The sequence below is a fragment of the Chiloscyllium punctatum genome, chromosome 38 (assembly GCF_047496795.1).
Source record: "Chiloscyllium punctatum isolate Juve2018m chromosome 38, sChiPun1.3, whole genome shotgun sequence".
NCBI classification, from domain to species: domain Eukaryota; kingdom Metazoa; phylum Chordata; class Chondrichthyes; order Orectolobiformes; family Hemiscylliidae; genus Chiloscyllium; species Chiloscyllium punctatum.
Window position 1 is genome coordinate 8,674,498 of NC_092776.1, and position 26,900 is coordinate 8,701,397.

At 45.4% G+C, this 26,900-nt stretch overlaps 1 protein-coding gene across 4 annotated transcripts in view; it reads right to left on the reverse strand.

Annotated features, from left to right (window-relative positions):
* The window catches only part of hpse2 (heparanase 2), a 346,963-nt gene that overhangs the window by 313,457 nt on the left and 6,606 nt on the right, over positions 1-26,900 (reverse strand). The window lies entirely within an intron of this gene.

Genomic DNA, 26,900 nt, shown 5'->3' on the forward strand with positions numbered 1-26,900 from the left:
GAGATGGAGATGGAGGTGGAGGTGGAGATGGAGATGGAGGTGGAGGTGGAGGTGGAGATGGAGATGGAGGTGGAGGTGGAGATGGAGGTGGAGGTGGAGGTGGAGATGGAGATGGAGATGGAGGTGGAGGTGGAGATGGAGATGGAGGTGGAGGTGGAGATGGAGATGGAGGGTGGAGGTGGAGATGGAGGTGGAGGTGGAGGTGGAGGTGGAGGAGGTGGAGGTGGAGATGGAGATGGAGGTGGAGGTGGAGGTGGAGATGGAGGATGGAGATGGAGGTGGAGGTGGAGATGGAGGTGGAGGTGGAGGTGGAGGTGGAGGTGGAGGTGGAGGTGGAGGTGGAGATGGAGGTGGAGGTGGAGGTGAAGGAGAGGTGGAGGTGGAGGATGGAGGTGGAGATGGAGGTGGAGGTGGAGGTGGAGGTGGAGGTGGAGGTGGAGGATGGAGAGTGGAGGTGGAGGTGGAGGTGGAGATGGAGGTGGAGTGGAGGTGGAGATGGAGGTGGAGGTGGAGGTGGAGAGATGGAGGTGGAGGTGGAGGTGGAGGGAGGTGGAGGTGGAGAGGTGGAGATGGAGGTAGAGATGGAGGTGGAGGTGGAGGTGGAGGTGGAGATGGAGGTGGAGGTGGAGGTGGAGATGGAGGTGGAGGTGGAGGTGGAGGTGGAGGTGGAGGAGAGGTGAGATGGAGGTGGAGATGAGGTGGAGATGGAGGTAGAGATGGAGGTGGAGATGGAGGTAGAGATGGAGGTGGAGGTGGAGGTGGAGGTGGAGGTGGAGGTGGAGGTGAGGTAGGTGGAGGTGGAGATGGAGATGGAGATGGAGGTGGAGGTGGGATGGAGGTGGAGATGGAGGTGGAGGTGGGTGAGAGGAGAGATGGAGTGGAGGTGGAGGTGGAGGAGGTGGAGGTGGAGGTGGAGGATGGAGGTAGAGATGGAGGTGGAGGTGGAGGTGGAGGTGGAGATGGAGGTGGAGGTGGAGGTGGAGATGGAGGTGGAGGTGGAGGTGGAGGTGGAGGTGGAGGTGGAGGTGGAGAGGAGAGGTGGAGATGGAGGTGGAGATGGAGGTAGAGATGGAGGTGGAGGTGGAGGTGGAGGTGGAGGTGGAGGTGGAGGTGGAGATGGAGGTGGAGGTGGAGGAGGTGGAGGTGGAGGTGGAGGTGGAGGGAGGTGGAGAGGAGGTGGAGGTGGAGGTGGAGTGGAGGTGGAGGTGGAGATGGAGGTGGAGATGGAGGTGAGATGGAGGTGGAGGTGGAGGTGGAGGTGGAGATGGAGGTGGAGGTGGAGATGGAGATGGAGGTGGAGGTGGAGGTGGAGATGGAGGTGGAGGTGGAGGTGGAGGTGAGGTGGAGGTGGAGATGAGGTGAGGTGGAGGTGGAGGTGGAGATGGAGGTGGAGGTGGAGGTGGAGGTGGAGGTGGAGATGGAGGTGGAGGTGGAGATGGAGGTGGAGGTAGGAGGTGGAGGATGGAGGTGGAGGTGGAGGTGGAGGTGGAGTGGAGGTGGAGGTGGAGGATGGAGGTGGAGGTGGAGGTGGAGGTGAGAGGTGGAGGTGGAGATGGAGGTGGAGATGGAGGTGGAGGTGGAGGTGGAGGTGGAGGTGGAGGTGGAGGTGGAGGTGGAGGTGGAGTGGTGATGGAGGTGGAGGTGGAGGTGGAGGTGGAGGTGGAGGTGGAGATGGAGGTGGAGGTGGAGGTGAGGTGGAGATGGAGGTGGAGGTGGAGATGGAGGTGGAGGTGGAGATGGAGGTGAGGTGAGATGGAGGTGGAGATGGAGGTGGAGGTGGAGATGGAGGTGGAGGTGGAGGTGGAGGTGGTGGAGGTGGAGGTGGAGATGGAGGTGGAGGTGGAGGTGAGATGGAGGTGGAGGAGGTGGAGGTGGAGATGGAGGTGGAGATGGAGGTGGAGGTGGAGGTGGAGGTGGAGGTGGAGGTGGAGATGGAGGTGGAGGTGGAGGTGAGGTAGAGTGGAGGTGGAGATGGAGGTAGAGATGGAGGTGAGGTGGAGGTGGAGGTGGAGGTGGAGGTGAGAGAGGTGGAGGTGGAGATGGAGATGGAGTGGAGGTGGAGGTGGAGGAGTGGAGGTGGAGGTGGAGATGGAGGTGGAGATGGAGGTGGAGGTGGAGGTGGAGGTGGAGGTGGAGTGGTGGAGATGGAGGTAGAGATGGAGGTGGAGGTGGAGGAGGTGGAGATGGAGGTGGAGGTGGAGGTGGAGATGGAGGTGGAGGTGGAGGTGGAGGTGGAGGTGGAGGTGGAGTGGAGGTGAGATGGAGGTGATGAGGTGGAGATGGAGGTAGAGATGGAGGTGGAGTGGAGGTGGAGGTGGAGGTGGAGGTGGAGGTGGAGTGAGTGGAGGTGAGGTGAGGTGAGGTGGAGGTGGAGATGGAGATGGAGATGGAGGTGGAGGTGGAGAGTGGAGATGGAGGTGGAGGTGGAGGGGATGGAGATGGAGGTGGAGGTGGAGGTGGAGGTGGAGGTGGAGGTGGAGATGGAGGAGGAGATGGAGGTAGAGATGGAGGTGGAGGTGGAGGTGGAGGTGGAGATGGAGGTGGAGGTGGAGGTGGAGATGGAGGTGGAGGTGGAGGTGGAGGTGGAGGTGGAGGTGGAGGTGGAGAGATGGAGGTGGAGATGAGGTGGAGATGGAGGTCGAGTGGAGGTGGAGATGGAGGTGGAGGTGGAGGTGGAGGTGGAGGTGGAGATGGAGGTGGAGGTGGAGGTGGAGGTGGAGGTGGAGGGTGAGATGAGTCGAGGTGGAGGTGGATGGAGTGTGGTGGAGGTGGAGGTGGAGATGGTGATGGTAGGTGAGGTGAGGTGGAGGTGGAGATGGATGGGGTGGAGGTGAGGAGGTGTGAGATGGAGGTGGAGGTGGAGGTGGAGGTGGAGGTGGAGTGGAGTGGAGAGGAGATGGAGGTGAGGTGGAGGTAGAGAGTGGAGGTGGAGGTGGAGGTGGAGGTGGAGATGGAGGTGGAGGTGGAGGTGGAGGTGGAGGTGAGTGGAGGTGGAGGTGGAGGTGGAGGTGGAGGTGGAGGTGGAGGTGGAGTGGAGGTGGAGGTAGGAGATGGAGATGGAGGTGGAGGTGGAGGTAGGAGGTGGAGATGGAGGTGGAGAGGATGGAGGTGGAGGTGGAGGTGGAGGTGGAGATGAGGTGGAGGTGGAGATGGAGGTGGTGAGGAGGTGGAGGTGGAGGTGGAGGTGGAGGTGTTATGGAGGTGGAGGTGGAGGTGGAGGTCGGAGTTGTGAGGGGAGGTGGAGGTGGAGCGGAGGTCGGAGATGGAGGTGGAGGTGGAGGCTGGAGCGTGGATGAGATGGAGGTGGAGTTGGAGGTGGAGGTGGAGATGGAGGTGGAGTGGAGGTGGAGGTGGAGGTGGAGGTGGAGGTGGAGGTGGAGGTGGAGGTGGAGGTGGGTGGAGGTGGAGGAGGTGGAGGTGGAGGTGGAGGTGGAGGTGGAGATGGAGGTGGAGGTGAGAGAGATGGAGGTGGAGGTGGAGGGGAGGTGGAGGTGGAGGTGGAGGTGGGGGGGGGGGGGTGGGGGTGTGGGGGGGGGGGTGGGGGGGGGGGGGGGGGGTGGGGTGGGGTGGGGTGGGGTGGGGTGGGGGAGGTGGAGGGGGTGGGAGGGTGGTGGAGTGGAGGTGGAGGTGGAGGTAGAGATGGAGGTGGAGGTGGAGGTGGAGGTGGAGGGGTGGAGATGGAGGTGGAGGTGAGGTGGAGGTGGAGGTGGAGATTGGGTGAGGTGGTGTTGGAGGTGGAGGTGGAGGTGGAGGTGGAGGTGGAGATGGAGGAGGAGTGAGATGGAGGTGGAGATGGAGGTGGAGATGGAGGTGGAGGTGGAGGTGGAGGTAGAGGTGGAGGTGGAGGTGGAGATGGAGTGGAGGTGGAGGTGGAGGTGGAGGTGGAGGTGGAGATGGAGATGGAGGTGGAGGTGGAGGTGGAGATGGAGGTGGAGGAGGAGGGAGGTGGAGGTGGAGGTGGAGGTGGAGATGGAGGTGGAGGTGGAGGTGGGATGGAGGTGGAGATGGAGGTGGAGGTGGAGGTGGAGGTAGAGGTGGAGGTGGAGGTGGAGATGGAGGTGAGGGAGGTGGAGGTGGAGGTGGAGGTGGGATGGAGGTGGAGGTGGAGATGGAGGTGGTGGAGGTGGAGGTGGAGGTGGAGGTGGAGATGGAGGTGGAGATGGGTGGAGGTGGAGGTGGAGATGGAGGTGGAGGTGGATGGAGGTAGAGATGGAGGTGGAGGTGGAGGTGGAGGTGGAGGTGGAGAGATGGAGGTGGAGTGGAGGTGGAGGTGGAGGTGGAGGTGGAGGTGGAGGTGGAGGTGGAGGTGGAGATGGAGGTGGAGGTGGAGGTAGAGATGGAGGTGGAGGTGAGATGGAGATGAGGTAGATGGAGGTGGAGGTGGAGGTGGAGGTGGAGGTGGAGGTGGAGGTGGAGATGGAGGTGGAGGTGGAGGTGGAGGTGGAGGTGGAGATGGAGATGAGGTGGAGGTGGAGGTGGAGGTGGAGGTAGAGATGGAGGTGGAGATGGAGGTGGAGGTGGAGGTAGAGATGGAGGTGGAGATGGAGGTGGAGGTGGAGGTGGAGATGGAGGTAGAGATGGAGGTGGAGATGGAGGTGGAGGTGGAGATGGAAGGTAGAGATGGAGGTGGAGGTGGAGATGGAGGTAGAGATGGTGGTGGAGGTGGATGTGGAGGTGGAGGTGAAGGTGGAGATGGAGGTGGAGGTGGAGGTGGAGGTGGAGGTGGAGGTAGAGATGGAGGTGGAGATGGAGGTGGAGGTGGAGGTAGAGATGGAGGTGGAGATGGAGGTGGAGGTGGAGGTGGAGATGGAGGTAGAGATGGAGGTGGAGATGGAGGTGGAGGTGGAGATGGAGGTAGAGATGGTGGTGGAGGTGGATGTGGAGGTGGAGGTGGAGGTAGAGATGGAGGTGGAGGTGGAGGTGGAGATGGAGTTGGAGGTGGAGGTGGAGGTGGAGGTGGAGGTGGAGGTGGAGATGGAGTTGGAGGTGGAGGTGGAGGTGGAGGTGGAGGTGGAGATGGAGGTAGAGATGGAGGTGGAGATGGAGGTGGAGGTGGAGATGGAGGTAGAGATGGAGGTGAAGGTGGAGATGGCGTGGAGGTGGAGGTGGAGGTAGAGATGGAGGTGGGGGTAGGGGTGGAGGTGGAGGTGGAGGTGGAGGTGGTGGTGAAGGTGGAGGTAGAGGTGGAGGTGGAGGTGGAGGTGGAGATGAAGATGGAGATGGAGATGGTATGGAGATAGAGATGGAGATAGAGATGGAGATGGTGATGAAGATAAGAGGGCTGCTTCACCAACAGTCACCCTGCTCTCTTTTCAATTGGCATGAGAAGGCTGAGTGGTCAAAGCATGGAGTGTGTAGTTGGAGGTTGAGTGATAAAACCTCTCGAAACAGACCCGATTTGAGCTATAATGATGACAGACATCATCTCTGTCTCCATCTCTGTCTTCATCTCCATCTCCATCTCCATTCATGCAATCTTGGCAAAAGTAATCAGCCGATCAGAGTGGATAATAACCAACAATCATGTTGTATGGTAGAGCAGGTTTGAGTAGCCAGTTTTTGCTTGGATTTCCTATTGTTTCAATGCAAGTCTGAATTTGTGATGTTTGGCTGCAGTTCTCCTCTCTCCCCCTCAATGTTTTATGAGCATTCTGCAAACAAACCTTTCAAAATGCAGCTTCTCTAGACTGAGCGAGCCAATTTTCATGAATGATATCAAGTTATCTCTCAGACGCTAATTAGCTAATGGTCCCAAAATTTTCCAACCATATATATATATATATATATGAGACCTTCAAATATACAGTGAACAATAAATTGTAAGTAATAATTAACAATTTATTGTTGGATGTTATAAACATGCATTGAAGCAGTGGTCAAAGCAAAATCCCATCTGCCTGTAGTCTAGCTGTGTGTTAAATGTTGTACAACTCTTTCAAAGTACAGCAAGGATTTATTCTAATCTCCCAGTCAAATGTCCTTCCTCATACAGCACCACAAATGAAACAGATCAACCAATCCTTCATCACTGTTTGTGGGCCATCATCCATACACATTGGTTCTTGCATCTGCCCACATGACATCAATCATTGCAATTTACAAACAATTCATTGTGAAGAAATCTGAGACATTTTAAAAATGACAAGGCACTATGCAAGTACCTTTTACATTTTTGTGTTTGATTGGTAATGCATGTAGTATAAATGATCCAGTCAGTGCATGTCATGGGTATTAGCCTGTACAACTTCAAATTTTAAATTTAACGTGGATTTCATTCTATGTGTACCTTCTCTGCAGCTGCAACATTGTATTCCTTGCTCTGTTCTATTACTCTAACACACTTTGTGTGGCATGGTCTGTCTGCACTGCACGCAAAACAAAACATTTCACTGTACCTAGATATGTGTGACAATAATAAACCAAATCAACTCAAATCAAAATCAAATCAACAACAATACAAAAAGAAAGCTTTGCAGCTATATGTGTCCTTTCCAAGATCACTGTGACATGCCAAAGTACTTTCGATGTACAGTCATTGTATCAATCAATTTGTGAAAAGCTCCCAGAAACAATAATGTGAAAGTGATCCATCAATCTGTATTTTAATGGTATTCATTGAAGGGTAAATATTGGCCAGGACATGAAGGATAGTTCCCCTGGCAGGCCATCTTTACATCCACCAAAGAGGGCAAATGGAGTCCTGGTCTAACATTTCAGGCAAGAGACACATAACACTGACAGTTCTGCAGTAGCTTATCGGTCTTGACTTGTGTGTGCAAATCCTCGAGTTGAATTTGTATCCAGAAGCTGCTGATTCAGAGATAATGCTGTTATGAGCAAAACCATGGCTAACATATAAAATCAATTTGGGAATACGAGTTCAGTGATTTATCATACTGACTTTTCATATCTGGGAGTTTAATTTAAAAGAAAATATTACACTGGAACCATCAAAAGATGATTATCATAATCATTCAGGAGGACAACAGTAAGTGGGAAATGAAAACACATACAAGGCATTGACACAGTCGGAACATTCTGATGTTGTTGTTTTCAATTGCCTGTTTTGGAAGTAGATTAAAGCCTTAAAAATGTCTAAAGCTGTGCTTCACAAGGTTATTACCAAGATGGGAGAGGGAGAGAGAGAGAGAGAGAGAGAGAGAGACTGCATTTATATAGTGTCTTTCATAATTGAAGAAGATCCCAATATGCTCAGACACAAGTGCTTTTTTTTGAAGTGTAAAGTTGTAAAGTAAGGAAGAAGCAGCTTCCACTGTATACACAACAAAGTCTCACGGACAACAGCGCAATGAGTGACCTGAGAGTTTGTTCCTCAGTGATATTGGCTGAGGATTGTGTATTGGCCAGGGCAGCGGCAGAGTGTCGATTGTTCATGTCCAGCTAACAGTAAGGGGGCCTCACTTTAACTGGGCCTCTAATAGAGTATTCTGGATTAGTGGTGCTGGAAGAGCACAGAAGTTCAGGCAGCATCCAAGTAGCTTCGAAATCGACGTTTCGGGCAAAAGCCCTTTTGCCCGAAACATCGATTTCGAAGCTACTTGGATGCTGCCTGAACTGCTGTGCTCTTCCAGCACCACTAATCCAGAATCTGATTTCCAGCATCTGCAGTCACTGTTTTTACCTCTAATAGAGTAGTCAAAGTTAAAAGTACTCTCTCACATTCTTAGGCCTCAGAAGTTGGGTGTGAACACATAACCACCTCATTCACCGGCAAGGGTTCAACCACCGTAGAAAGGTTGGCACCATACCAACTGAATGAAGTCAGATTTTAGAATAAAAAATAGAATTAGCTTTCTTGTCACATGTACTCGAGTACAAAGTACAGGAGTAACAGTGAAGTGTGGACAATGTCATCAATGCGCAACACCACCTTAGGTACAAAAATGCTCCAAATCTTAGATACGAAAATAGATTTGGTACAAAAATAAATAAAAAAGCTACAAGTTCCACATTGCAGTTCTTCATAGCATAAGTTAAGAAGATATGGAAATAAAGTTAAAAGATAAATGGTGCAGTGTCTCTCCACACTGTAGGCTTTCCACACTTCGTCTCGCTCTCCCTGCACTGCAAGGCTCAAGAGCTGTTAAAGACTGACCACACCAGGCTCCAGCCCGCTCCTGCTCCTCTATGGCTTTACAACTGCTGACTGCCCCTCTCACTTCGCCTCTATGATCCAGAGGAATAATAGCTGCTGGGAAACTTTTAATGTTTTTTAAGTTATGAAGAGTTTTGATAGAGCTTTCTGGTTGAAGAGGTAGCTGTCAGACTTTGTCAAGTCTTGCTGCCTGATCAGAGTTGGTGTTTACAGGTAATAATATTGATGAGCATGTTGTAATAAGAGTTAATGATAAATATTGGTAATTTATAGACTGGAAAACTAAAAGTCTATCTTGGAATTAATATAAAATATCACTTAATGTTCTGTTTCATCACTTCACTGGTTATGTTAAAGGTATAAAGTAAATTAAAATAATAATTTTAACTGTCAAGAATGCCTTTTGGGAAGAACTTGCTTCAAATTCAACATTTGCTGATCAATTTTCAGTGTGCTAATAGCTACATTAACAATCAGTTGAAGTGATCAGTCGAGCTTGTTTTGAGTTCATATATGTAGACCTTATTCTGCAAACAAAAGGAATATGTTCAAACTTTGTACATTTTTGGATTACCCTGAAATTTGGAAAATCTGTTTCTGTCCACCCTATCAAATCCTGAACATTTCAAATAGATAAACACTTGACCTACTCTGTTTCAGAGACTACAAACTGGTCCATGCAACCCTCTCTTATAATTGTAATGCTGGTATCATTCTGGTGAATCTGTGCCATACCCCTCCACAATGGTCCTGAGGTCTGGTGCTAAAGTTGACCACAATATTCTAAATGTAGTCCAAGTAATGCTTTAGGTACTGTGGTACTGCACTGCGTTCCATCCTTTATATGACGGTCGACACTTCATTCATCTTTTTTAAATTATTTGACCAACCTGATAGCTCATTTTTAAGGATTTTTATATATGAGAGTAACTAAGTCTCTTTGCTCCTCCTGTTCCTAGACTCTCATTATTTAGGGAATATTATGATTGTTCTTCGTTAGATTTAAACGGCGTCCCTTGTCCACATTTTGAACTTCACCAGTCACCATTTTTCCTACTCACTTGGTTGATTAACCTCCCTCTGCAACTTTCTGCTCCTATTTGCTCCACTTACTCTGGCATATATTGATTGGATGAGAACATCCCCCTTGCCTGCATTTTGTTGCAAGGATCCCACATTAAACAACCCCGATTAGTCAGCTCCTGCTGGTCAATGCGACAGTGATAATTGTTAGCTTTATTTGAAGCTTTGAATCCAAACACATTTCACAGGAGATTATAAAACAAAATAAGACAAGCTGTCTGAAGAGAAATGTTGTCTCACAACTCTGGGACTAAAACCTGCGCTTCCTGGCTGGTGAGATGACCAAAAGCTAGGATTTTTAAAGGAATTACTTAAAGAAGAAAAGTACAGAGGTAGAACCATGTAAAGTGAGTGTCGCAGAGTCACAAGCTAGGCCAGCTTAGGGTGCAGGCGCCAATGGTGGAGCAATTAAACCCACAAAATGCCAATCTTGTACCAATTAAGCAATCTCATTCAGAGAACAAGCAACTGGCTAACAAGCAGGAACAGGTTTGTTGAAGCTACAGTGGTGACGTCACTTGCTTAGTAATCCCGCCTTTAATATTATGCAGACATGGATTCGAGTCTGAACACAGTGGATGGTGAAATTCAGATTTATGATTAAGGAACAGTGGTAATGTCCCCATCTCTGAGCCAGGAAGCCCAGATTTAAGTCGCTGAGTTGAGAGATAACATTTCTGAACAGGTCCAATGGGGAAAAGAAATAAGGGGCTAATCATTCTGTCTTGATAGGTCAGCACAGGGTGTTACAGCTGACTTAAGAATAGAATATGGGAAAGGATCAGTATCACAAACCTTCCTCAACTCCAAGCATTCCCCAAGGAATTAACATGAAAAGACAGGCATGTCTGTTTATGATGATGACTACATAAGACCGCATCATTGTCACTTGTGGGCTATCTGATAGGCCTCACCAGTGGACTTTCATGTTTAATCATTTGATGATAATATGACTTGATTGATCTTATGATTTTTTTTTAGTAAATGTAATCTTTCCCTTCTGCAGGATAACAATTATACTGTTTGATTACAATATGTTGATCCATTACACTGTTGAAAGAAAATGATGGCACATAAAAGCTTTATGCTTTTGGACATATGTTTCTGATTCGCTTAACCCTTTGCCCTCGTCAATTCTTAACTTTAAAAAAAACTTCCGCTCCAATAACTGCTTTTGGAGGACAAAGAAATTCCCTAAATGGATGAATGCAAATTAATTGTGGATGTGGGTTCAAAGAGTGGTCGTTACAATTTATAACACCCATGTGGACCCAGAAACCGTGCAAAAGCAAATTCCTTCGCATAACGCTCGTATGATCTTGCAGATGTGGATTCAGACTCATGTTCCCGCAGCTGCCACATCATCAGGCAGGATACCACTCAAAAACAGGCAACAGGACAGAGACCCCAACACGCTCACCAAAACACACACTCACTGCCCATGGCCCTGACACACTCATCAAACCACATACACGTTGCCCAGTGCCTTGACACACTCATCAAACCACACACTCACTGTCCAGTGCCCTGACACACTTACCAAACCACACCCACACTGCCCAGCACCCTGACACATTCATCAAACCACACACACACTGTCCAGTGCCCTGGCACATTCATCAAACCACACACACACTGTCCAGTGACCTGACACATTCATCAAACCACACACTCACTGCCCAGCACCCTGACACATTCATCAAACCACACACTCACTGCCCAGCACCCTGACACATTCATCAAACCACACACTCACTGTCCAGTGCTCCAACACACTCATCAAACCACACACTCACTGCCCAGCACCCTGACACATTCATCAAACCACACACTCACTGTCCAGTGTCCCAATACTCTCATCAAACCACATACACACTGCCCAGCACCCTGACACATTCATCAAACCACACACTCACTGCCTAGTGCTCCAACACACTCATCAAACCACACACTCACTGTCCAGTGCCCTGACACAATCATCAGAAAAAACTCAGCGCCCAGTGAACTCACTCTACAGGGGCCAGTATCCCCTCACCGAGTCACCCTTTATTTCCATGTGGAGTGCCCTTGACATTGAACCAGCTCCCTCAGAGCCAGCTCTCAGACAACACAGAACCTCTGACCCTCCTGTTTTTATCTATCAGCCCAGGCTCCCAGTTTGGACCAGGTTAACAGCTCCAATTACGGAACTCATATTCTATGAGGTCCACCTGACTATCCTTGTTATAATCACTAAATCCAATATCCTGACACAATTAACCAAACTACGCTCACTGCCCAGCTCCCTGATGTACTCACCAACCTGTATATCCTGCCCAACCCATACACAGATGCCAGCCTCTGTACCATACCCAACACTGGCACAACTCTTACGCTGATTAGGCAACGTCCTGAGGCACTTCCCAGACCAGACAAGCAATCCCATCAATGACAATCCAGCTGAATTCCAGATTAGACTGTCAGGCCAATGTTAGATTCAATTTTCAACTTGAGTAACCTGTTCAGAAGTTTCCAACCCTACCACCTGAAGCAACTAGATTATCCAGTGAGTGGTCTTACCAGCCAGATAGATGGCTGATTGGGAAATAGGTCAAGCAACACCCTACAGTCAGGATTTGTACCTTTTAGAAAGCTGGACAGAGAACAGTACAGTGAAAAGGTACAGAAATTATGGAATCATGTTCTCACTATGCCAATGAAAATCAATTAAAACCCTTAATAACAAATCATTTAGCTCCACAGGCTATATAAAATTCAACTTTATTTTAAATAATTAGATTTTCATTATTGAGTTTTCAATTTGCTGGACAGTGTATTGCAAAATCTGGCTTTTCCAACATAAGTGGTCTCGAGTTAACAAAGCAAGAGCAGTATAAATGTTAACTGCACCTCGCTATTCATCATTACAGTGTTGGTCACTGTCAGGACTTTGCCTGTTCAATAATGCTCTCATGCATGAGATGTAAGGTTTGCACCATGTTCACAAGCTTCTCAAACAGTCGAGAGGAAGTTTTGTGTTTATAAAACAATTCTCAGAAACGCTGAAAGCGACTAATGTACAATTACTGAAAACAGACAGTGCTGGAGATCACAGTGGGTCAGGCAGCATCCATGGAGAGAGAGCAAGCTAACGATGTCTCTTCATCATGTATAATTAACCACTCTGTAGTCCTGCCATTCTTGTCACAGCAAATGCTGATGAACTAAATGGGCTGTCTATGTATTTTTGATCAATTTGTAGTATTGACAAGGGCTCAAAGATAACAATGCAGTGCAGGAATGGGTTTATCTCCCTGTCTTTGGAGGTGAAATGCCTTTTAATATCATTGTTTGTTTAAAATGTGCTCAAGCCCTCAAATGGAGCTGGAATTCAGACTTTTTTTATAGGCAAAAATGTCTAGTAATGGTGGTGAGTGTATTGTGTTATTTAATCCATCTAATGTAGACAGGTAGTGTAGATCCTCTTAACAGTATTAACACCATAAGCTAGTTCATGGGAATCTATCTGTCTATGATCTGAACCAAGAGAACAATATAAAAGGAGATTTCAATTTATTACTGCCACACTTCACTGGGCTGGCCGCTGAAAATCAAGCCTCACTATTATTTTCACAAAGTATGCAAAATTCCCCATTCACGTGTCAGTTTAGATTCAGGTTAACAGAAAGCACTGTCCAGGTTTCTGTGCGTAACAAGAATTAGTATTTATTATGAATAAATAGATCTTAGATGTAGCGAAACAATTGTTAATCATTGACATACTACGCTACCAGGTAAAACTCCAATCCCCTATAAAACCCTCCCGACACACATACAGACAGAGGCCCAAAAGAAATTGGTGCAATGAATAAGTGAAAAACTGGGAAGGAAGTTTAATGGTCCCTTTCCTCACTGTTCACCAAGATGATCAAAGAACAAAGAGAACAAAGAAAGCATAAAGAAAATTCCAGCACAGGAAGAGGCCCTTTGGCCCTCCAAGTTCTAGATCCTCTATCTAAATCTGCCATCTATTTTCTAAGGATCTGTATCCCTTTGCTCCCTGCCCATTCATGTATCTGTCTAGATACATCTTAAATGACACTATCGTTGCCCCCGCTATCACCTCCACTGGAAACGCATTCCAGACCCCCACCACCCTCTGCGTAAAACACTTTCCACACATATCTCCCCTAAACCTTTCCCCTCTCAATTTGAACTCGTGACCCCTAGTAATTGAGTCCCCCACTCTGGGAAAAAGCTTCTTGCTATCCACCCTGTCTACACCTCTCATGATTTTGTAGACCTCAATCAGGTCCCCCCTCAACCTCCATCTTCTTAATGAAAATAATCCAAACCTATTCAAATTCTCCTCATAGCTAGCACCCTCCACACCAGGCAACATCCTGGGAAAACTCCTCTGCACCCTCACCAAAGCATCCACATCCTTTTGGAAATTTGACCACCAGAACTGTATGCACTATTTCAAATGTAGCTAAACCAAAGTCTTATACAACTGTAACATGACCTGACAACTCTTGTACTCAATACCCCATCCAATGAAGGAAAGCATGCCATATGCCTTCTTGACCACTATACTGACCTGCGTTGCCACCTTCAGGGAACAATGGACCTGAATTCCCAGATCAGTGCATCAATTTTCCCCAGGACTTTTCCATTTACTGTATAGTTCGCTTTTGAACTGGATCTTCCAAAATGCATCACCTCGCATTTGCCTGGATTGAACTCCATCTGCCATTTCTCTGCCCATCTCTCCAACATATCTACATTCTGCTGTTTTCTCTGACATGCCCCTTCATTATCTGCTGCTCCACCAATCTTAGTGTCATCTGCAAACTTGCTAATCAGGCAACCTACACCTTCCTCCAAATTTTTTACGGATATCACGAACAACAATGGTGCCAGCACGGATCCCTGTGGGACACCACTGGTCTCAGATCTCCACTTTGAGAAGCTCCCTTCTACTACTACTCTCTGTCTCCTGTTGCCCAGCCAGTTCTGGTATTAGATTAGATTACTTAGTGTGGAAACAGGCCCTTCGGCCCAACAAGTCCACACCGACCTGCCGAAGTGAAACCCACCCAGACCCATTCCCCTACATTTACCCCTTCACCTAACATTACGGGCAATTTAACTTGGCCAATTCACCTAACCTGCACATTTTTGGACTGTGGGAGGAAACCGGAGCACCCGGAGGAAACCCACGCAGACACGGGGAGAACATACAAACTCCACACAGAGAGTCGCCTGAGGCTCTATCCCTCTAACTAGAACACCCTGGACCCCGTGCGACTTCACCTTCTTCATCAGCCTACCATGGGGAACCTTATCAAACGCCTTACTCAAGTCCGTGTATATGACACTTACAGCCCTTCCCCCATCTCCTGTTACCTCCTCAAAGAATCCTATTAGGTTTGTAAGACATGACCTTCTCCACACAAAACCATACTGTCCATTACTGATAAGCCCTTTTTCTTCCAAATGGGAATATATCCTATTCCTCAAGATCTTCTGCAGTAGCCTCCCTACCACTGATGTCAGCCTCACTGGCCTATAATTACCTGGAGTATCCCTGCTACTCTTCTTAACCAAGGGGACAACATTAGAAATTTTCCAGTTCTCCAGGACCTCACCCATATTCAAGGATGCTGCGCAGATATCTATTAAAGCCCCAGCTGTTTCCTCTCTCATTTCCTTCAGTAACCTAGGGTAGATCCCATCCGGTCCTGGGGACTTGTCCACCTTAGTGCCTTTTAGAACACCCAAAGCTTCCTCCGTCCTTATGCTGACTTGACCTAGAGTAATCAAAGATCTGTCCCTAACCTCAACATCTGCCATGTCCCTCTCCTCGGTGAATACTGATACAAAGTTCTCATTAAGAATCTCACCCATTTTCTCTGACTCCACGCATAACTTTCCTCTTTTGTCCTTGAGTGGGCCAACCCTTTCTCTAGTTACCCTCTTGTTCCTTATATGTGATTAAAAGGCTTTGGAATTTTCCTTAAACCTGTTTACTCAAGGTATCTCATGACCCCTTTTAGCACTCTTAATTCCTCGTTCCAGATTGGTCCTACATTCCCAATATTCTTGCAAAGCTTAGTCTGTCTTAAGTAGCCTAGGCCTTATGTACACATCCCTTTTCCTCTTAGTTAGTCTCACAATTTCACCCATCATCCATGGTTCCCTAACCTTGCCATTTTGATCCCTTATTTTCACAGGAACATACCTCTCCTGAACTCTAAACAACCTCTCTTTAAAAGCCTCCCATATATCAAATGTGGATTTACCTTCAAACAGCTGCTCCCAATCGGCATTCCCCAGCTCCTGCTGAATGTTGGTATAGTTGGCCTTCCCACAATGTAGCACCCTTCCTTGAGGACTACTCTTGACTTTGTCCGTGAGTATTTTAAAACTTAGTGAATTGTGATCACTATTCCCAAAGTAATCCCTTATGAAACATCAACCACCTGGCCGGGCTCATTCCCCTATACCAGGTCCAGTATGGCCCCTTCCCGAGTTGGACTATTTACATACTACTCCAGAAAACCCACTGGATGCTCCTTACTAATTCTGCTCCATTCAGACCACTATCACAAAGTGAATTCCAGTCAATGTTGGGAAAATTAAAATCTCCCATCACCACCACCCTGCTGCTCCTCAATCTTTCCATGATCTGTTTACATGCTTGTACCTCTATCTCACATTCACTGTTGGGAGGTCTTTGGTACTGCCCCAACATTGTTACCGCACCCTTCCTATTTCTGAGCTCTGCCCATCTTGCCTCACTGCTCGAGTCTTCTATAGTGCCCTCCTTCAGCACAGCTGGGATATCCTCTCTGACCAGTAATGCAACTCCTCCACCCCTTTTACCTCCCTCTCTATCCTGCCTGAAGCATCGATATCCTGGCATGTTTGGTTGCCAATCATGCCCTTTCCTCAACCAAGTCTCAGTAATAGCAATAATATGATGCTCCCAGCTACTAATCCAAGCCCTAAGTTCATCTGCTTTACCTACTATACTTTTTGCTTTAAAACAAATGCACCTCAGATCACCAGTCCCACTGCGTTCATCCTCTGCTTCCCTTAGCCACGCTGACTTCATTATCTAGTTTCTTACAGGCTCTAGTTACTACCTCCTTCCTGTCCACCAAACTCCTCATTTGGTTCCCATCACCCTTCCACATTAGTTTAAACCTTCCCCAACAGCATTAGCAAAAGTACCCCCAAGGACATTAGTTCCAGTCCAGCCCAGGTAGAGACCATCCAATTTGCAATAGTCCCACCACCTCCAGAACTGATCCCAATGTCCCAAAAATCTGAACCCCACCACCCCCCCCAACTCCTGCAGCATCTCTCAAGCCACGTATTCATTCTGCTTATTCTACCAGTCCTACTCTGACTAGTGCGTGGCGCTGGTATCAATCCTGAGATTACTACTTCTGAGCTCCTATTTTTTAACTTGGCTCCTAACTCCCTAAATTCTTCATGTAGGACCTCATCCCATTTTTTTACCTATATCACATGCACTACGACAACTGGCTATTCAGAATGTTCTGCAGCCGATCCAAGACATTCTTGACCCATGCACCTGGGAGGCAACATACCATTCAGGAATCTCATTTTTGACCACACAAACGCCTAGCTATGCCCCTTACAATTGAATCCCCTATGACTATAGCCCTTCCACTCTTTTTCCTGCCCTTCTGTACGGCAGAGCCAGCCACGGTGCCATGAACCTGGCTACTGCTGCCTTCCCCTGGTGAGCCATCTCCCCCAACAGTACTAAAATGATATACCTGTTTTTGGAGGGAGATGACCGCAATGGACACCTGCACTGCCTTCCTGCTCTTCCTCTACCTTTTGGTCACCCATTCCCTTTCTCCATCAGCAATCCTAATCTGCGGTATGACCAGTTCACTCAACATGCTATCCATGACCACCTCAGCATCGCATATGCTCCAAAGTGAGTCCATCCACAGCTCCAGAGCTGTCATGTGGTCTAATAAGAGCCACATTGGACACACTTCCTGCATGTGAAGGAGTCAGGGACATCAGCTGTGTCCCTGAGCTCCCATATTGAGCAAGTGGAGCATAACACGGGTCTGAGATCTCTTGCCATTTTTAACCTTAAATTTAACTTTAGTCTCAGCTTAGGTAAACGAAAATGGAAGTTTTCACCAAATCGCTCGATAAAACAATAAAAAAAAGGAAATAGAAAATTATTACCTGATCAACTCACCACAGAGTCCTTATTTTTGGTTAGAAGAAGAGGGCAGGTGGGAGACAATACATGTGTAATGTCTCGGGTTCAGCTGCTACCCAAAAAAAACGGTTTCACTCACCTTCCCAGCAGCCTTCTGGTCCTTGGTCTCACCTCTCAACAAATTCCTCTAGCTTGTCAGGACTTAAGCTCTTCCTGGATTAGTGGTGCTGGAAGAGCAGAGCAGTTCAGGCAGCCTCCAAGGAGCAGCAAAATCGACGTTTCGGGCAAAAGCCCTTCATCAGGAATAAAGGCAGAGAGCCTGAAGCGTGGAGAGATAAGCTAGAGGAGGGTGGGGGTGGGGAGAAAGTAGCATAGAGTACAATAGGTGAGTGGGGGAGGGGATGAAGGTGATAGGTCAGGGAGGGGAGGGTGGAGTGGATAGGTGGTAAAGGAGATAAGCAGGTAGGACAAGTCCGGGCAAGTCATGGGGACAGTGCTGAGCTGAAAGTTTAGTTCCATCTCCCTTCTCCAGGTACTTATACTTGCTTTCATGGCTGATGGGCATTTCAACTCCACTTACCCGCATTCTCCCCGTAGCCCTTTATTCCTTGTGACATCAAGAATTCATCAATCTCAGCCTTGAAGACATTTAGCGTCCTGGCCTCCACTGCACTCTGCGACAATGAATTCCACAGGCCCACCACTCTCTGGCTGAAGAAATGTCTCTGCATTTCTGTTCTGAATTTACCCCCTCTAATTCTAAGGCTGTGTCACGGGTCCTAGTCTCCTCGCCTAATGGAAACAATTTCTTAGCATCCACCCTTTCCAAGCCATGTATATTCTTGTAAGTTTCTAGTAGATCTCCCCTTAATCTTCTAAACTCCAATGAATACAATCCCAGGATCCTCAGCCGTTCCTCGTATGTTAGACCTACCATTCCAGAGATCATCCGTATAAATCTCCGCTGGACATGCTCCAGTGCCAGTATGTCCTTCCTGAGTAGTGGGGACCAAAACTGGACACAGTACTCCAAACGGGGCCTAATCAGAGCTTAATAAAGTCTCAGTAGCACAACGGTGCTTTTATATTCCAACCCTCTTGAGATAAATGACAACATTGCATTCGCTTTCTTAATCACAGATTCAACCTGCATGTTTACCTTTAGAGAATCCTCGACTAGCACTCCCAAATCCCTTTGTACTTTGGCTTTCTGAATTTTCTCACCGTTTAGAAAGTAATCCATGCTTGTATTCTTTTTTCCAAAGTGCAAGACCTCGCATTTCCTCACATTGAATTCCATCAGCCATTTCCTGGACCACTTTCCCAAACTGTCTAGATCCTTCTGCAGCCTCCCCACTACCTCAGTACTACCTGCCTGTCCACCTATCTTCGTATCATTGGCAAACTTCGCTAGAATGCCCCCAGTCCCTTCATCCAGATCATTAATGTATAACGTGAACAGCTGCGGCCCCAACACTGAACCCTGCAGGACACCGCTCGTCACCGGCTGCCATTCCGAAAAAGAACCTCTTATCCCAACTCTCTGCCTTCTGTCAGACAGCCAATCCTCAATCCATACCAGTAGCTCACCTCGAACACCATGGGCCCTCACCTTGCTCAGCAGCCTCCCATGTGGCACCTTATCAAAGGCCTTTTGGAAGTCTAGATAGACCACATCCACTGGGTTTCCCTGGTCTAACCTACTTGTCACCTCTTCAAAGAATTCCAACAGGTTTGTCAAGCACGACCTCCCATAACTAAATCCATGTTAGCTTGTTCTAATCCGACCCTACTCTTCCAAGAATTTAGAACTTCATCCTTAATGATGGATTCTAGAACTTTACCAACAACCAAGGTTAGGCTAATTGGCCTATAATTTTCCATCTTTTGTCTTGATCCTTTCTTGAACAAGGGGGTTACAACAGCGATCTTCCAATCATCCGGAACTTACCCTGACTCCAGTGACTTTTGAAAGATCTCAACCAACACCTCTGCTATTTCCTCAGCCACCTCCCTCAGAACTGTAGGATGTAGCCCATCGGGGCCAGGAGATTTAACAATTTTAAGACCTTTTAGCTTTTCTAGCACTTTCTCTTTTGTAATGGCAACCATACTCAACTCAGCCCTCTGTCTCCCTTTAATTGTTGGGATATTACTCATGTCTTCCACTGTGAAGACTGACACAAAGTACTTATTAAGTTCTCCAGCTATTTCCTTATCTCTCATCACCAGGCTTCCAGCATCAGTTTGAAGTGGCCCAATGTCTACTTTTGCCTGCCGTTTGTTTCTTATGCATTGAAAGAAACTTTTACTATCATTTTTGATGGCAATGAAGAAGGTCATTGCTACTAATTTGTTAACTAGTTCCCATCCCACATACCAATCAGAAATCTGTCGCTAGCCAAATCTCTCTTTGTACACATCCCCTAGATCCAGCTCATCTGCAGTAATCTCCCCATGCCTTTTCACCCACCCACTGCTTGAATAAGCAATGTAAAGAGCACTTACAATGAATGTTGGTAGCCTACTATTAAAAAGTGCAGTCACCCTTTCACAATCCTTGTTTTTTAAAATAGTCCTTTTCCCATTTTTAATCCACAATCAAAAATACAGAAAAATAAAAAGATAGTTATTTCAATAGCTGGATATCACAAACAACAGATGATATTAATGACCAACTAGTCTGATTTGGTAGAATTGGCTGAGGGAAGATTATGGCCAAGACACAGGGAGAATTCCTTGCTCTTATTTATAAAAGTTTGTGCGACCTTTTCCAGCTGTTTGTGCTGACAGAACAGGCAGTGGACGGCTCTTGTTTAATCTCTCATCCAAAAGGCAATAGCAAGTCAATATAGCCTCAAAATTTGTGAGACACGGCAGACTTGTGTGATATGTTTAAATCCTGGAGTGGGGCCTTCACCCACAAGTGCAAACAATTGAACCAAGCTAGCAGTTTCCTTCAGGCAATACCACAAAATGAAGACTTCACAGAGCAATATCAACTGAAGTACACATTTCAATTCATCCATTCCTTAACAGATTGTCTCAATGCAGATTGAGTTATAAAGGAGCCAAAATTCTTTTCTTCAGCAATACAGCATGCTTAGTTCATACTGGGTTGGACAGCTGTTCCTGGTAATATCCCCATGTGCATGAAATATAGTAACTTCAAGCCAAGATATAGTATACAGTTATGAAAGATAAAGCAGTAGGGCTTTGAACATTTTGGTATCTTTCCCACTAGATCTGAAACACAGTTCAATTCATGCCATGGTATATTTATTACATTGAGTTATGTATTACATGAGAACTGGTTAGCTCAGTTGGCTGATGGCTAGCATGTGGTTCAGAGCTACAACCAACAGAACAGGTTCAATTTCTGTTCTGACTTAAGACATGACTAATTCCTCCTCTTGAGATAATGACAACCACTGGCAAAAACTGTTCAGGAAAAGGCCCACATAGAGCATTGGTAAACAATAAACCAGGACCTGCTTTTTGTACAAAGCTCACATGATATGACATTATTCTGTGATAGAAATTACAACACAGAATAAGACCGATGCAGATGCAAATACATTCTTTTGTTCCTTTCATCCTCATGTGCATATCTAGCTTCCCCATAAATGCTTCGATGACATCCACCTCATGTTGCTGTTTCAAATCCCAAGTGCCTTGGTAAAGCAAATTCTCCTAAATTCCTTCTTGGACTCATTAGCAATTGTCATTTTTCATTAATGCCCACTAGTGGAAACATCGTCTCTATGTCTACCTGATTGAACCCTTTCAGAATTGTTAAGGTTCTATGAAGTCGCTGTTTAATCATCACTTTTCTAGAAAAATTAGTCCCAATCTGTTCGATCTCTCCTAAAACATTTCTCAATTCCACCAGGTTTGAGTATTTTTCCTACTTTTCCAATGCCTATATATTCTTTGTAATAGCTGACAAAAACATATGAGTGGCGAAATATACAACACATGACAGGATCAGAATTATGTCGAGGTAGGAGAGGGTACAGATGATTGCTTACAGCACATTGCCTGAACATGACAGGCTGTAGAATTTGGCCACATGTTGTATTTGTAATCACATTTTCCCTTCATTATGATGACCTATCTCCATTATATCACTCTCCTTCACTTTCTCTTTGTTTAGAATCCTCTTCTGTTGGTGCTGATGCCTGACCCCCCCCTAAATCAGTCCAGGTGACAAAGAAGTAGACAAGACGTATTACTATAGAAACCCTTGTCAGTTGTACCACGGTGTGATCAGCTGATGGAAAGCCCAGGTATGTGAGTAGAACAATAGTTTTCACACCCACAGAGAACCTGATGTTCAACACCATAGCCATTTCACTTTACCCACCACTGGGACTCTGCCTCTAAAAAACAGTCACTAAAATCCATTCTGAGGGTTGCATAAATACCAATGGGTTGCCACTGCAATGTGTAGACCATGTGTAAGAAGGCAGCCCAGGAAAGGAAACAGGGTGTAAGTTAGGGTGAAAGAGCGCAGGCCACAACAGATGGGAGATCTGCAGGAAACAGCCAAAGCACCTGACATAGATCAGAATAACCTTGATGAAGAATGCCTCGATGTCATGCACACGAAAAATATTTAAAGATGCAATGTAAGTTTTCAACAGATATCTTCTAGAAACCGATACTCAATCAATCTATGCACGATCCATCTATTCAACAATCCCTATTTTCCCAATGAGAAAGATTAAAACAGCGGTGCAAGTTTTATAGACTTTATCTTGCTTTTCCGCACACAATCATATTAAGTCTGACTTGAGCCTTTTCATAGGAGCAACTTGCTGCCCTTCTGCTAATTGCCAGAATATCATCACAGTATTAGAGTATTGCAATAAAATTAACGTTCCTTTGTCCTCCTCCAGAGAAGCACTCCACCTATCTGCTACGCTGAGAAGACACAGATTCTGGCAGGAAATGAGCTGAAGCACTGAAATCCTTGACAGTGTTGATTTGAACTGAAACCTGTATGACTTATTGACAATATCATTCACATGCCAATAAAATCTAAACCTAAAATTTAAAAATTATTGCTTCAGGTTGTATGCTTAGATAAATGCTTTTGTTTTGATAGACTCACCAATGAATCAAATTAAACAAATTTGAATCAATCACAATTAATAGTACCATCCACCGGGGCAGGGCAACAACAATAAAAAGGGGGCTATTGAAAGACAGGGAGGGAACTGAATTATATGAAGTTTGAGGAGAAGGTAACACTCCAGTACCCACCTAAGCACACCTTTGCCTAAATGCTTGGTACAAATTTTTATCTTTACATGCGAAATCATAATCACAAATTCACAGTGTGCAACTTAAAATTATTAGGAATATCACTCACAACATCTGTGACTTGCTTACTTAAAAGAAATGTCTTAATTTAAAGAAATAAGCAGTAAATACTTTAGTCCATTTGTCCCATGCTGTTTTTGCTGACAGACTCTAAAACATTTGCGTGCTCCATAAAGCAGCATTGTGCGCTTGTCTTAATTACGAGTTGGCTTCACATTCTGATCCATCCTTTGATGATTTGAGATTTTTTTTGCTTGACTTGTTTCTGCTTACGAGTGACATTCATTGTAGCTAAGGGTTTCAAGTGACAAATAAGAATGAAATGCTTTTTCTTGTATTTTAATGTAACAATCATGTGCTAGTAGTTAAAGCAGTAAATAACATTTGGGAGCAGCATAAAAAGCAGTTCCATCCAAAAAGCTCATCCTATTGTGATCTCAAACTCAGGTCCTGCTCTATCCTTCACTCTCCCTTTCTCCAGGAAGCATTTAATTGGCTCTTGATTTTTTTTCTATAATTTAACCTATTTTTTCTAATCATCCTATTCAGACATGTTATTGCAGGTGGAGCAGGTGGGATTTGGATCTGGATCTCTTGGCCCAGGGATGGGGACAATACCACTGTGCCACAGGAGGGCCGGTAATTGACTTTTGAGCCTATTGCTCGCTTAATAATCTCACCTGGGAACAAATCTACCCATTCAAACATTTTTATTTAATTGTTTAATTCATTTTTAACCTTAACTACTTTTTGTGCTCATTACTTAAGGACATTTCACTGAGAATGAAATAACTTTCTTCTCAGCAACAGATTTCAGCATCAAGCAGCTCCTTGGCACAGCTTTTAATGCCCATCCCAAAGTACCCTTCAGAAGATGGAGCCAAGCTGCCTACTTAAATATTGCAGCCTCTGATGTTTAATTTCTCTGGTTACTTACAGGATTCTGGTTCTTTTGGCACAGAATGTTGATGCATTTTCAATGTCAGGATAATGACTGGGAGGTAGATGTGGAGGAAGTAATGGTTCACATACACCTACAGCTCTTGCTGTTTTTGGTGGTAGTGCTCATGGGCTTGGAGGTCTTCAAAGAAGCTTTGGGAAGTTGCTACAGTGTATTAGAGAGATGGCATAACGTCACCATAGTCTCACTCTCTTGTTAAAGTGAGCTCAAGTACAGTGAGTTTAATCTGAGGGTCACCACACCACTAGCAAGGGGGCAAGGTTGAGAAGGTGGGACATTCTGGTAACCTCAGCTGATGCAGGAATTGAACCTGCGCTGTTGGTACTACTTTACATTACAAGCCAATCCTACAACCAACTGAGGTAACCAGCCCCCTGTGATAGCAAAAGCATGTTGTATCTGTGGGGAAAGCAGTTAATATTTCAGGTCATGGATGGGTTATCAATGAAGTGGGTTTGCTTTGTTAAACTCAATACTTCATTGACTGGTTCTCGATGCCCCACTGCACCAGTGTTACATGTTCCAAATTCCATCCAATTAGTAAACTTTTTTGGGTGATATTAACAATTTTATTCTGAATTATTGTGAATTATAGTTTTGAATTGTGAATCCATGCCATTATGAATGGGACAATTCTGTCCATTATTCATTACATATGGGAGCCCTCCAGGCAGTAGATAGAGTGTATTTTGAACCCAATAACCTGGGTTCAATTTAAACCTAAGTTCCTCATTTTAATTTGAGATGTGCTATGCTCATTGTTTGGTTCTATTCCCAGTCTATTTACATTTAACTGCTTGAAAGCAAATAGAAACATCAATGATGTGTTCGTAGCAGATATTGATAACCGGATTTCACTGAATAATGAATTACTGTGAGTTATTATGCCAGTGAGCACCTGTTTTAAAGAGTTAAGGTCAACAGAAGTGGATAGGAATTTAAAAAAAAGAGAAATAAATTGCCTATTACAATATATAGAATCAGAGTTGAAGATGACTGAAATACAAAGTGAGAGCTCAGCATTGCAATTTTACAAATATATTCAGTGTTTCTAGCTGCTGAGAAGCAATTCCTGATTCTCTACGATATAAGGAATTTGGTATTTACTGAAGTTGAGCTTTGACTTCAGATCCCAAGACAACTTAAAAGAGGCAGCCATAACTGGCAGTACACATTGGCGCCAATATAGGGGTTGAAGCTAATCTTAAGGTGAAAAAAGTTGTTCCCGGATAATCAACTTGTAGCTCACATCAAAAATCTTTCAGATTTCAAATGCCAGAAAGCTGTATAAAGGAATATGAGAACAGGGGTTAGTCATTCAGTTTCTGAAAACCTGTCCAGCAAATCAGTGGGACTACAAGCAACCAACATCCATCCACCTGCCTTTTCTGTATATCCTTTGATACCCTTGTCCAGTAAAAAATTGTGTTTAAACAGATGGTGCACAATGCTTGTTTTAGCAAGGTTGAAGTTAGTAATACGATAGCAATGCAAACATTAATAACTCTTTCTCTTTCTGTCTCTCACAAATAGTGCCTGTGATTTAAATAAAAATGCAACCAATTTTCCCATTTCTGAATAAAAAAAAGAACTATGGATGCTGGAGACCTGAAATAAACAAACTGACGAAGGGTGATTGGGCTTTGAAACATTAACAGTGTTTTGCTCTCTCTCCTCAGATGCTGCCAGACCTGCTGAGTTTCTCGAGTACTTTCTGTTGTTGTTTGTTCTCATTTCCAGAATCATGTGTATGTGCACATGATGCTGTTGTCATAGGAGTAATAATGTGCTGCATGACCCCATCAGAACATTGAAGCCATTGAAGAAATGGCTGAAGAAATAATTATATAAGTGGTGGCAAAATAAGTGACTGTGTACATGTCATAACACAAGTTGTTCAACAATGATCGTAACCTAATTCCTAGAGGCTGGTAGGGTGAAGTGATTGCGTCCCTATTTCTGAGTCAGGAGACTAGGTTCAAGTCCCACCTGCTCCACAGGTGTGTAATAACACCCCAAATGGATTGATTAGAAATTATATTCAATAGAGTTCCTTTTAAAACATCTGGTACCTACTTCTCAAAAGGTATCAGGGCAACAACAGTCGGGTTTCAAAAATCATCTCTTATTGTGTTATGATATCAACTACTTTCATGTCAATGTCAAATGAATTGAGGCCTTCATTTATACACAATAACTCATAAGAGGTTCCCACCTGGGTCCAGGTGCAAAGTGAGGGTAGACGCTCCAACTCAAATTCACTCAATATGAAGATTTAGTTGCATTTTTGAAACTGCAATATTATATCCCCTGACCTCTGAGTACATCATTTAAATATAACTGCTCAATGCTTTTTAACCTCAGTACACTGCTTTCTTCCAATGTTACATGGTGGTCATCTGGCTGGTAAAGCTCTGCCAATGTCGCCAAGCTTGCACCTCAGTGCATTCTGTAGTCAGCAATACTTCCCAGTGTACCCACCATGAAATGTTTACAAATATCAATTGGATGCACAATTCTCCGTCTAAAGCAACATTCTCAGATTAATACAAATCAGATCCATGACCATTTGAGGCAAGGTTTAATGTGCTAAGAATATTTGCCTACACATGAGAGTAACAGCTTACAGTGTCATTAATAGTTTTGCTTTTAGGTTAAAATGGAATTCCCAGTCAACAACACTAACGTTAGTTCACACACACATATTTTTCTGTAAATCTGAATTGCCAGCACTTGTAGTTAATACAAATGGGTAACAGATTTCCCAGTCACTAACAAACTACAATCAGCTATTTAAAAATGAATTCATTAGGAGAAAAGCAATTGATGGGTCAGTTCAAAACAAAACTCATTGCTGTTCTCGCCACTCACTGGGCTCGTGTGCAACTGGTACAATACACCAGTTCTGGTGTAGCAATTAATACTATCCATGCGACTATTTCAAATCCATATCACCAATACACCACATTCAAGATGTGCAATACATGCAACTGATTAACTGCAGGCAACTAGTACACTCTCTGCAGTTATTTCAATATATGCTATAGGTATACATTGGACAACAAATAAACTCCAGGCGATAGGTATACCCGAGGCAATATACTTACTACAAGCAACAGATATACTGCAGCAATGGTGGGAACAGATATACTCCAAGCAACAGGAATATTCCAGGCAGCAGGTATACTCCAGGTAACAGGAGCAACAGGTAT